The sequence below is a fragment of the Balaenoptera ricei genome, chromosome 8 (genome assembly GCF_028023285.1).
Source record: "Balaenoptera ricei isolate mBalRic1 chromosome 8, mBalRic1.hap2, whole genome shotgun sequence".
Classification (NCBI taxonomy): Eukaryota; Metazoa; Chordata; class Mammalia; order Artiodactyla; family Balaenopteridae; genus Balaenoptera; species Balaenoptera ricei.
The window spans coordinates 80,999,172-81,012,803 of record NC_082646.1 but is presented as its reverse complement, the minus strand read 5'-3'; the positions used below and the strand labels follow the sequence as shown (position 1 = coordinate 81,012,803).

General features: G+C 35.9%; 1 pseudogene; it reads left to right on the top strand.

Moving 5' to 3' along the window:
- Nucleotides 1–4,867: 4,867 nt before the first annotated feature.
- LOC132370192 (small ribosomal subunit protein uS2-like) overlaps nt 4,868–13,632 on the top strand; it is a 30,828-nt pseudogene continuing 22,063 nt past the window's right edge.

The following is a 13,632-nucleotide window of genomic DNA, read 5'->3' as shown; positions in this document are numbered from 1 at the left end:
TCACCAAAAAGAAGGTACAAAGAAAATCAGAGCAGAAACTATTGTGAAAGTGAGTAGGGTGAGGAGCCAATGAATAAGTGGGCAGACACATAAGAAGATCAAGAGAGTGAGGTATCCCCAGTGATAGTGGACAAAAGAATGTCCATGAGGCAGTTGTGTCCACAGTATGAGAGGCTACAGAAAAGTCCAGGAGAAATAGGTGAGAAGGTAAGCTATTTAATTTGTCTTCTTAATTTATGCTTCTCTTTTATCTTTTTGCCCTTATCTACAACTAATTTGTCTTTGAACTGTCACTTTTCCTGTCAGAGATTAGGAACAGAGCCAGCCTTTAGTTATGGTTTATATACCTGGTGTCAAAATCGAAACCTGGTTTATATACCTGGTGTCAAAATCCAAACCTAAGTTAAAGATGTGTTTTGTGAATGTTACTATGTATTAGCAGAATGAATTTACTATTTCCCTTGTTGAACAAATGTTCACTTAGTGTTTAATATAAAACAATTACTTTTCTGTGCACTAGAGTTATAACGATAAGGAAGACAATTCCCTCCCTTCATGGAGCTTTCATTACAGTTGGAAATGCAGAAAACCACATATAAATATGAAAAGATAATACAAGGTAGCAGTAAGTGCTATGAAGAAAATCAAGCTGCAAAACCAATGTAGTAGCAAGAATGTAGCAGAACGTAGTAGAGTTAATTGATAGAAGCAATTTTTCATCCCTTTCTGGAACCATCCCTTTGCATATGATTGAGGACTTTCTTCCTATCGAGAGCTTATGTATGTTTCCCTTCCTATTGCTCCTGAAATTGGCCACTTACCTTGGCAAGTGATAGGTCTGCAGACACTTTTAAAAGGGCTTGCATTTGGATTTTTCTATATCACTTCTGCATCAACATAAAAAGACATGCCTAAACAATAAGTTGGGAGGAGACCTTCAAGATGGTGGAGGAGTAAGACGTGGAGATCACCTTCCTCCCCACAAATACATCAGAAATACATCCACATGTGGAACAACTCCTACAGAACACCTACTGAACGCTGGCAGGAGACCTCAGACTTCCCAAAAGGCAAGAAACTCCCCACTTGTACCTGGGTAGGACAAAAGAAAAAAAGAAAAAACAGAGACAAAAGAATAGGGAAGGGATCTGCACCTCTGGGAGGGAGCTGTGAAAGAGGAAAAGTTTCCACACACTAGGAAGCCCCTTCACTGGCAGAGACGGGAGATGGCAGCGGGGGGGGGGGGGAAGCTTTGGAGCCACGGAGGAGAGCGCAGCAACAATGGTGCAGAGGGCAAAGCAGAGAGATTCCCGCAGAGAGGATTGGTGATGACCAGCACTCACCAGCCCAAGAGGCTTGTCTGCTCACCCACCAGGACGGGTGGGGGCTGGGAGCTGAGGCTCGGGCTTCGGAGGTCAAATCCCAGGGAGAGGACTAGGGTTGGCTGCGTGAACACAGCCTGAAGGGGGATAGTGCGCCACAGCTAGCTGGGAGGGAGTCTGGGAAAAAGTCTGAATCTGCCTAAGAGGCAAGAGACCATTGTTTCGGGGTGCACAAGGAGAGGGGATTCAGAGCACTGCCTAAACGAGCTCCAGAGATGGTTGTGAGCTGGGGCTATCAGCGCGGACACCAGAGTTGGGCATGAAATGCTAAGGCTGCTGCTGCAGCCACCGAGAAGCCTGTGTGCAAGCACAGGTCACTATCCACACCTCCCTTCACGGGAGCCTGTGCAGCGTGCCACCGCCAGGGTCCCATGATCCAGGGACAATTCCCCGGGAGAACACACAGCGTGCCTCAGGCTGTTACAACGTCGTGCTGGCCTCCACTGCCGCAGGCTCGCCCCGCGTTCCGTACCCCTCCCTCCCCCTGGCCTGAGTGAGCCAGAGCCCCCTAATCAGCTGCTCCTTTAACCCTGTCCTGTCTGAGCAAAGAACAGACGCCCTCAGGCAACCTACACGCAGAGGCGGGTCCAAATCCAAAGCTGAACCCCAGGAGCTGTGCAAACAAAGAAGAGAAAGGGAAATCTCTCTGTGCAGCCTCAGGAGCAGCGGATTAAATCCCCACAATCAACTTGTTGTACCTGCATCTGTGGAACACCTGAATAGACAACGAATCATCTGAAAATTGAGGCGGTGGACTTTCGGAGCAACTGTAGACTTGGGGTTTGCTTTCTGCATCTAATTTATTTCTGGTTTTATGTTTTTCTTAGTTTAGTATTTAGAGTTTATTATCATTGGTAGATTTGTTTATTGATTTGGTTGATCTCTTCCTCTTTTTTTTTAATATATAGATATATATATATAATTTTTCCTTTTTCTCTTTTTGTGACTGTGTATGTGTAGGCCTCTTTGTGTGATTTTGTCTGTATAGCTTTGCTTTTACCATTTGTCCTAGGGTTCTGTCTGTCTGTTTTATTTTTATTTTTTTAGTATCGTTTTTAGCACCTGTTATCATTGGTGGACTTCTTTTTTGGTTAGGATGTTCTTTTCTTTTTTTTTTATTTTTAATTTTTTAATTTTTAATAATTTTTTATTTTTTATGTTAATAACTTTTCCTTCCTTCCCTTCTTTCTTTCTTTCTTTCTTTCTTTCTTTCTTTCTTTCTTTCTTTCTTTTCTTTCTTTCTTTCTTTCTTTTTCTCTCCCTTTTCTTCTGAGCTGTGTGGCTGACAGGGTCATGGTGCTCTGGCTGGGTGTCAGGCCAGGGCCTCTGAGGTGGGAGAGCCAAGTCCAGGATATTGGTCCACCAGAGACCTCCCGGCTCCATGTAATATCAAATGGCTAAAGCTCTCCCAGAAATCCCCATCTCAATGCTAAGACCCACCTCCACTCAACGACCAGCAAGCTACAGTGCTGGACACCCTATGCCAAAAAACTAACAAGACAGGAACACAACCCCACCCATTAGCAGAGAGGCTGCCTAAAATCATACTAAGTTCACACACACCCCAAAACACACCACCCGACATGGCCCTGCCCACCAGAAAGACAAGATCCAGCCTTATCCAACAGAACACAGGCACCAGTCCCCTCAACCAGGAAGCCTACACAAGCCACTGAACCAACCTCACCCACTGGGGCAGACACCAAAAAAAATGGGAACTACAAACCTGCAGCCTGAGAAAAGGAGACCCCCAAACACAGTAAGTTAAACAAAATAGAAGACAGAGAAATATGCAGCAGATGAAGGAGAAAGGTAAAAACCCACCAGACCAAACAAATGAAGGGGAAATAGGCAGTCTACCTGAAAAAGAATTCAGAGTAATGATAGTAAAGATGATCCAATATCTTGGAAATAGAATGGAGAAGATACAAGAAATGTTTAACAAGGACCTAGAAGAACTAAAGAGCAAACAAATAGTGATGAACAACAAAATAAATGAAATTTAAAATTCTCTATAAGTAATCAATAGTAGAATAACTGAGGCAGAAGAACAGATAAGTGACCTGTAAGATAAAATACTGGAAATAACTACTGCAGAGCAGAATAAAGAAAAAAGGATGAAAAGAATTGAGGACAGTCTTAGAGACCTTTGGGACAACATCAAATGCACCAACATTTGAATTATAGGGGTCCCAGAAGAAGAAGAGAAAAAGAAGGGGACTGAGAAAATATTTGAAGAGCTTATAGTTGAAAACCTCCCTAATATGGGAAAAGAAATAGTCAATCAAGTCCAGGAAGTGCACAGAGTCCCATACAGGATAAATCCAAGGAGAAACACACCAAGACACATATTAATCAAACTATGAAAAATTAAATCGAACTATCAAAAATAAAATCTTAACTACAAATAAAAGCATAATAGGTCCAGAGGAAACACAAATTGTAATACAAGGTGTGATTTGGGGTGTGGTGATAAGGATGCAAGTGGAGGGCAGCCGAAAATTGTACTGATAATAAGGTCATAATGTTCAGGGTATTTGCTGTAGCTGAGTTGTAAATTTAGTTCCAACCTTCCTTGAAGCCAAGTGTAAAGTAAAATACAGCCTGTTTTACAATTCTCATTATCAAGTAATCGAAAAGATACCAGAGACATAGAAGGAACAAAGCTATTCCAAGCAATAAGCTCTAAAATAAAAATCTTAGAAATCAAGGTCATAATTCAAGTCAAGAAAATCAATTAGTCCAGGAACCAAGATACTATAATCCAAATTTATGGTTCTTAAAACGAGGATAAAGCTGCAATTTTAATGGTTTTCGTCCCAAGGCACACAAAGTAGGATGAACAATCAGATTTTCTTTTTTCCCATTGTATGCACTACATTGCACTCATTCTCACTCCCACTAGAGAATGGACTGAAATACAAGCAAGAGAGAGTCTTTTCTATACTTTTTGATATGAAAGACTAGATCATTTCCGTCACCATTGTATTCTTAACAGCTAATAGTATCTGACACATAATAGATATTTTTGTATAAATCCAAAATTTTAAATGATTTTTAAAAATTCAGTTGAGTAATATTGGGCTAAACTGAGGGGATGTGCAGGCAGGCACGGATCTCTTAATATTGCCTAAATTCTCAATTTATCCAATGACAAAGCATGCTGGGGAAGAACAGAGCTGTCAAAGTTAAGTATCCACATATTCATGCCCACATGAAAAGTTTATGGCACTTTCTCCTCCTTGGAGAGACAACTGGGGACTGTACTGTGGCAGAAGATCAAGTAGATCTGACTCTTCAAATATATGGTTGAAAACAGATCCAGGGAATCTTGGTTCACTACAACTATAGTGGCCACTTCAAAGTCATAATAAAAAAATATGGGATTTTCTCAAATTTGGAGAATTTTAATAATACATTTATCAGGAACTTTGGTTGTAGCAGCAAGATTAAGAGAATTTGAGAGGCAAAGGAGTGAGGCCAGGATGCGCAAAAGGTTTGTAATTGGCAAAAGTGAACCAAGGTCAGAAAATTCTAGAAGAAACCTTCATACACAAAAGGTTGCTATTTTGATTATTATTAAAAGTATGTAACTTACCAGTTACCTTGGGACCAATAACATTGCACAAATGCGTTTCAACACAATGATTAGAACTATGAGTAGTGGTCTTCAGACTGGGTTGCAGTCACCTTGGAGGCACATAAGACTGACTGTGGAAAGAGAGTTTTAGACCTTCTCCTTCTCCTTCATCTCTTCCTTCTCCTCTTTCTTCTTTCCTCCCTCTTTCTTTTTCTCTTTATGTGTATACATATACATATACACACACACATATATACACACACACATATATACACACATATATTTATATATACGTATATATAATATGTGTGCATGACTGTATGTGAGTAACCCCTTTATTCTTTTCTATTTGGGGAACGGTTTTTAATGCAATAGTATATCAATAATAATAACAATAATATCCCTCACTTATTGAGTGATATTATTAATATACACACAACATTGTTGTAAACTTAACAAATATTAAACAATTCAATCCTCACAATGACTGTATGAAGTAGGTACTGTTATTAACCATCTCTTAGGATGAGGTTAAGAGTGGCATCTATTGATTTAATAACTTACCGAAGGTCACAAAATTAGGAAGTGGCAGAGCTGCAATTCAAATCTAAGCAATCTGGCTCCAGCGTTGGTGGTTCTGCCCACTACAGGAGTACGTGTATATAATGCATAATTAATAAAATATGAGCATATTTAGGGGTGTGTGCTCAAGAAATTTAAAAGGAATGACTTTTTTAAAATATAAGAGACCATTTAGACTACCTTAATAAATTTAAAATTTTTCATCTCAAGAGGGTAATGAATTAACAAAATGGATGTACTTAACAATGTTTGGAAAACCATTCTAGGGTTAAAGTGCTGTTATACACAATGCAGCTCCTTTATAAGGATTTATTAAGCAATGTGTTCTGTTTGGTAGCACTGATCTATATACTGTGGTTAATTCTTGGTATATATAGCACACAAATACAGATGACCTCTTCTTGCTACTTTACCATCCTTTTAAGGAGATGGAAAGTCAACAGTCCCTAAACACTCACAAGCACACACTAATACTAAAGTCAAGATCAACTTTGACCCTCAGGTTTTTTGTTGCAACATTTGGTTCTATCAATGATAATATCTTCTGATTAACATTGAGAGAATTGGCCTTGAATCACTAACATATGTATAAGGGGCTCATTTAGTTTCTAAATTATGCAGAAATAGCTTAGCATAACATCTGGTTAATGTGCTACTAAAAATGAATTTCATTTTAATAGATTAAAGTTATATAAGCCTCCTTTGGGAGAAAGAACAGACAAATTGAATTTTCTCAAATATAAGAATTATATGTAATACACATTTTTGTAAATGGGGACATTTTTATTAAAATAGGTATTTATTTTTGTGACTTTTTGGCATAAAATATCTAAAATAATGAGTATTATGATATCTTTTGTATCAATTTTTTTTTTCTTTTAAGAGAATATAGTTTTTTTCTGTTGGTTTGTTGATTGATTGGTGTTGATTGATTGATTGGTGTTTATTGTGGGGTAATGGAGGAGAATGCTTCTCTTTTCAGTGATGGGTTTTGAATAAGGCAGCCTTACACATACAATGGTAGCCTATGATTTCTTAAATCAATCTCATCTTCTATGAGAGTTCTCGAATTTTCTGTGATATTTACCTTGTAGTTGATTAATTTGTAATACTTTGTGGATGATTACTTTGAGACATTGAAGACACCTCTTATGCCCCCCACCTTTTCTTTTAACTCAGTGGTGGGAGTATACGGATAGACTTAAGGTGAATATTACATTATATGTGTACAAAGATGGGTACATTTTTCTCTGGAGAGAATTTGTAGCTTTCAAGAGATTCTTAAAAGGATTGAGTATTAGGAAAAAAAAGAATAAATGTAATGTTTTAGGTCAATATTGAATTTCTCCAAAAGTCATTTCAGTAGTGATTAGTTTTCTCAGAGTCAGAACTAAGTTGTTACAAGTTCCAAACCAATCATCGAGTGACTTCAATTAACTCATCTGTAAAAGAGTTACTTTGGATTAAGTTTACTTTTAGTGTCCTTTCTAACTACAAGAGCCTGTGTGTTGGGATTCATTTCAAAGAAACAAACATTTCCAGCTCAGATTGGAATTTACCAATACAATGGGCTATTTCAACTTTCTACAGTCATTATTGGCTATTTATTAACATTTTAAACATTGATACATATTTAGAGATTGTCCATGGGATGATAGTATGGAATTTTATTTATTAATGACATTTTGAATAATTTTCAGTTGATTTTTAGCTATGTTTAATGAAATTATTCAGCAGAAAGATCTGGTAAATGCTATTCCATTTAATTCCTCCTTCCCAAAATCTATTATCGCTTCAAATTTGTATGTATATATGTATAACTATATATATGTACTCTGTGTGTGTGTGTAAAATGATGGTCATAAAGTGTGAAATAGGTACTTTATAAATCTTAGTAATTTATATCTTTGCCCCCAAAACAATTTTTATGCTTTCTTTCCCCTCATCTGGAAATATATTTTTGGGAACCTGAAGGAATTCATTCAGCCTTTTTTTGTGAGTTTAATTAGAGTATGAAAATATTGTTTCCTATGATTATCACATCTTGATGTATTTTCTTTTGGGGCTTAGATAATTCAGAGAAGCTATGAATGTGAACCAAGGAATGTGGCAGGTATTGAATGCCTCCTCATAATTTGGCATAAAGTGCCTGGGAGAAAGCTGAAGAAATGAAACTCTCAGAAGAAAGCCACTTCTTTAAACTTTTTGTATGAAGTAGATCTTTCAGAACACTTTTATGCCTTTCATTTATTGGGCAATAATCTCTTAATAAATAAAATGTACCTTGGGGGCTGAAAAGTTTGAATTATGTAGGGCAGGCCTGTAGGCTGAAAAAGCTTGGGCAGGAGCTGATGCTACAGTCTTAAGGCAGAATTTCTTCTCCAGGAAAATAATCTGTTTTGCTCATAGAGCCTTTAAGTGATAGGATGAGTTCCACCCATATTGGTAAGGATAATCTACTTGAAGCCAAATTATTGTATCTGTTAACCACATTTTAAAAATATCTTGGACTTCCCTGGCGGTCCAGTGGTTAAGACACCACGCTTCCAATGCCGGGGTCTCGGGTTTGAACCCTGGTTGGGGAACTAAGATCCCACCTGCCTCACAGCATGGCCAAAAAAAAATATCTATATATATCTATATATAGATATTTATCTTTGCAACACCTAGATTAGCGTTTGGTTGAATAACTGGGTACTATAGCCTAGCAAGGTTGACACATAAAATATCACACTTGGATTAAGTATACAGAAACTTAATATTAAAGTAAAAGAAGTAGACAGGGAGAAATAATTCACAGTTCATATCCATACTACATTTACCATTTGGATCAGAGAGTTACTAGAAGGCAAATCATCCTTAAAGTCCAGACATTTGCATGTTTCTTTTGTTCATTATCTCATTTCATGTCTCAGGAATCATATTAGGACTTTCCAACAACACTTATGATGCCCTTTATATAGTCTTTTTATAGTTCTAATGAGAACCTCAATCCTTCACCACAGATCCAGAAATTGTAAGAGTCAGAAAATATCTGATGTTTTATTCATCATGAACATTATTTATAAAACAGAACAAAAGGGTACTGACAACATAAAAGATGGGTATCAGAAACTTTCTGCACACTGTGTGTTTGGAGTAAACTTCTGTCTATCATGGAATTTGTTGTCTTCATGAAGTTAATAACATTTCCTGTGTTATGTCAGAAAAACTATCTAAAATTAGTTAAGTGTTTACTGAATCTTCAATGCAGTGCTGACCTTATTTATTGACTGGTCTATTTTACAGCTCTATAGTGGCAAAGGTTAATATAAAACTTTTTGTTTAATTAGATACTGTAATGGTTAATTTTATGTTTCAACTTAGGTGGGCCACAGTGCCCAGATATTTGGTTAAACATTATTCTGAATGTTTCTGTTATGAAACATTTCATCTTCATGGCTTAAAATGGAATAATGGCCTCCAGTAGACTTGTGAAATAAACAGAGTTTATCATTGGGATGTTAACATCTACCTTATACTCCTCTGACTTGTAAGACTACCTTACCCCATGGGCTCAATTTCTTTATGATTTCTGCATTTTAGAATTAGAATATCTATGGGTAATTCATTTTTAAACTTTTTTTTTTCTCTTGAAGAAATACCTTTGATGAAGTTTTTTTCAAGGGCTGAGAAATCTATGGCTTGTTCCAGGCCTGACTTACTTTACTTTTACGTAGGATTTGACACTACTTTAAGAGTTTCCTCTTTAACAACATTATTCTCTAAGAACACTGGGGAAAACTTTATCCTTCATTTATTTATTATGCCAGGCTGAATGTTTTCTTGCTATTTTCTACATTCTCTTGGGGCTCTTCTCCATAAATAAGCACAAGAAGTACTCAACAACTTTGGTTTTGGATATACCTATAGCTTCTTCAATTATTTGTATTCACCTGTCTTCCCTTGGCCAGACACCAATTCATTTTAATGTCTGAAAGATGCTTCAATTATATGGGCTTCTTAAAACTCAAATTCACCTGTCTAAATAGATCGATGGAATAGAATAGAATCCAGAGATATACTCACACATACTTTAAACAGTTGAGGTTTTTTTATATAATAGGGCAAATAAAATACATGTGGAGAACAAATGAGTCAATAAGTTGTGTTGGAACAATTGGATATCCATATGCAAAAATATGAGCTTTGGTCCATACCTTGCACCATATACAAAAATTAACTCAAAATGGATCATAGGACTAAATGGTAACCCTAAAACTATACAGATTATAGCAGGAAACATTTTTTACCTTGTGTTAAAAAAAGATTACTTGAATATGACACCAGAAACACAATCCAAAAAGAACACATTCATAGATTATACTTCATCAAAATAAAAAATAACAATTTCTTCAAAAGGAACTAGTAAGAGAACAAAATGAGAAGCCAAAGATCAGAAGAAAATCAATACAAAGCATATATCTGATAAATGACTTTTATCCAGAATATATAAAGAACTGTTGAGTCAACAGTAACAAAATGTACAACCTGATTTTTAAAAAAAGTGTACAAAATATTTGAGCAGATGATTCATCAAAAAGATATATGAATGGCAAAAAGCACATAAAAAATGCTCAACATCATTCGTCAACAGGGAAATGTGAATTAAAATCATAATTAAATATCACTGCACACCTATTTGAATGACAAAAATTAAATACTAAATACTTGAGAGGACATGAAGGAACCGAAAAGCTTGCACACTGCTGGTGGGAATGTAAAATGGTGCAACTACTTTGGGAAATAGTCATTTCATTCCTAGGTATTTACCCAAGAAAAAGGGAAATTTATGTCCATAAAAGATCTATACATGAATGTTCATAGAAACTTTGTAATGGTTAAAAACTGAAAACAACACAAATGTCCATCAACAGGTGAATAGATTCACAAATTGTGTTATATTCATGGAGCGCAATAGTGCTTAGCAATTATTATTGATACAACAACCTAGACCCTTAACATTATATTTCCTTCTAGGTACATTCTACTTCCTGCAAGAAAGCTTCTACAAACAAGCTGGTAAGCACAGACAGTCTATGTGAAGTCCATCACAAATAGATGCCATTAATTTCTAATTCATGCACTATCAAGTATTGGTAAATATAGTTTCTTCATTATATGCATTCTCCTCCTTCATTCAATCTTTCAGCAGAGCTTTAACAACAACCCATTAAATTGAAGGCATTATTAATTTGCATACTATTTTAGAAGAAAAACCTCTACCTTGCTTTCTCTGTTCTTTTCTCCTAACCATCATCCTTTTCTTTCCCCATATCTTTATTTGGTGTCATTGTTTATTTGGCTGGAGAAAACCCAGCAAATACAGTACAAAATAAGATGAAATCTCTTTCTTCATGAGGCTCATAGGAAACAGGTGTCTTAAACATTTTTGCATTCACCAGTAAAACTATGTCTTACACAGAACAACACACCAAAATGTATTTTGACGTTACATTTCAAGTCCCAGGAACTTCACTTTTACTCTTGGAATTTGTTGTCAGAAGAGATATTTTGACCCAGGCAGTGGCCATGTTCTTAGCTATTCAGTCAGCTTCAAAGTACTTATTGTCTTCTGCACTAAATTTTAGGACTAGGCATGTAGGCATGCCAGAATATATTAAAACTTCAACACCAAGCATGTTGTGCCACAATCAATTATTAAAAAGTTGAATTTTATATTGCATTTTCAGATCAACCGAGTTAACTTTGGAATATATCAAAATCACAACCACATTGACATTTTTCTATGTGCCTTGCCCCATGTAATAGCCCTTTAAAATAAAGCCACTTTGATCTTCTTTTGTTGATTAACTATGCCAACCTCTTTCATACCTCAGGACCACTGCATGGCCATGTTTCTTCTGCCTAAAAGACTCTACAATTAGTAATATTTACTGGCCAATTCATTCATTCTTTAGATTTCAGCTGTAAATTCCATTTTCTGAAAGATACCCACCTCTGATCACCCCAGTATAATTTTGGCATATAGTTATATTTCTCTTAGCATATTATATTTTTTCCAAGTATGTTAACTAGGTGTGTTATTATAATATATATATAGCAAATTATATAACAACAGGCACAAACCAATAGCAACAGAAATGATGCTCATTTATGCTTGAGTAGGGTCCTGGGATGCCCTGTTGGAAGACTTATTACATACTTAGTTTCTGAATAATGGAAAGTTCAGGAACATTCAAAGGAATGGGCCAGGGTGACCTAGGTAATGACTATTTACCAAGTGTTACAGAAGCATTTCAATATTTTCAATGCTATTCTGGTGCATACAGTTATATTTCAGTTTTCCTTATCACAGTTTCTATTTGTTTTTCTATCTGTGTTATTGTTTAACATTGCCCATCAGTCTCACTAGATAATATGCTCCATCACAATAAAAACTGCCTCTTTTTAAAAACCATTTAAACTATAATAGCTAGAGATGACTAATGAATAAACAAATGATTCTGATGCTGATGCATGATACTCTACTACATACTATATTAAGAAAAAAATGTTTTGTGTTCTCTTCCAAAGCACCTAGAATTGTTTTCCAATTTGTGTTTGAAAAGCCTTAGTGTTTGTAAGTAGGTACACTCTACATAGTTGAGTACTTGAGAGAGGTTTTTTCTTTTATTTATTTTTTGGCTACGCCCTGCGGCTTGCAGAATCTTAGTTCCCCAACCAGGGATCAAATCCGTGCCCCCTGCATTGGATTCACTCCTGAACACGCCAGAAAATTCTCCTTTTGGAGCCATTATGGTTCATCACGTAATTGACCTGACAGAAAATGGCTACACTTCCTTCTACCAGAAACAAGAATAATGGCTTATTAATATTATGAACAATAACACCGAGGAACTAGGTATAAAATACATAACAAGATTTTATAGGTGTCAGAATTACTAAGTCAGTGGTGAATATTTCCTGTAGGTACTTTTATCTAGTTGAATATGATTGAATGTAATGGTCCTCTCTACTTAAGCAAATCCTCCTGCCATTTGAAGGCTGAATGGAGACAATTTTTGAGTGTGTCACTGACAAAGTATAACAGCTGAACTGGATGTCTGTCCCCCAAATCCTTTTAAAATATTTGCTTTAACCAAAACAAAAAAGATTGTCTCAAAGTCAGCAGATAATTAAACTACCACATATTAGGTTTTCAAATTCCCCATCATTCTGAAAGTATTGTTATGTGAATTTATTTTTAATAATCTTATGGATTTGAATATGTTCTCTTGCCTTATTGCTTAATGTGAATTATTTATTTTCCATTGGATTTACAAATGAAGCCAATATATACAGGATCTAGCAATCAAGATATAATGCAAACTCTGTAAATTATCTGGAGCCTCAGAAATGTGGGGTACCTGGCAGAGAAGGGTCAGAGAACTTGTGAACCTGTGCTAGTAGTTGATGTCTTACAGGATGAATAATCTATTGTGAACTCAGTATGATTTTTAAGAAACACATGCATAGTGCTTATTATATACCAGCCACATTTCAAGCAATTTAAAATATTGTTACCTTTAAAACACTAAATGCAAGTATTCCAATTTTTACTTTCTCCGTGAGGTTCATGGAGGCTAAAGAAGGTGTACAGCTAGAGAGTTACAAAATAAATCTCCTCTCTCCCATACCGTCTAAATATCCTCCTTCTACTCTACTTTCCTTTTTTGCTTTTTGGTATAACATTTATCTTTCTAATATACCATATAAATATATTTTTTGAGATTTTGTTTATTTATTTGCTTACTAATAACTGCCTATCTCCACCCAATTGAATATAAGCTAGATCAAGGAGGGATCATTTCTCTTTCATTCACAAACATATCTTAAACATCTAGAACAGTGCCTGGAACACTAAAGGACCTCTATACATATTTGGTTGAGTGAATATATGATTGTTACACCATGTCATGCCATAGAAGGTAACTGTAAGCTTTAAAAATACTGTACTAAAAATTGATATCAAAACATGTGGCATTGAGTTAGTGCTCAATAAACTATAAACATAATAATAATGATAATTAATACTATTATTAAAAT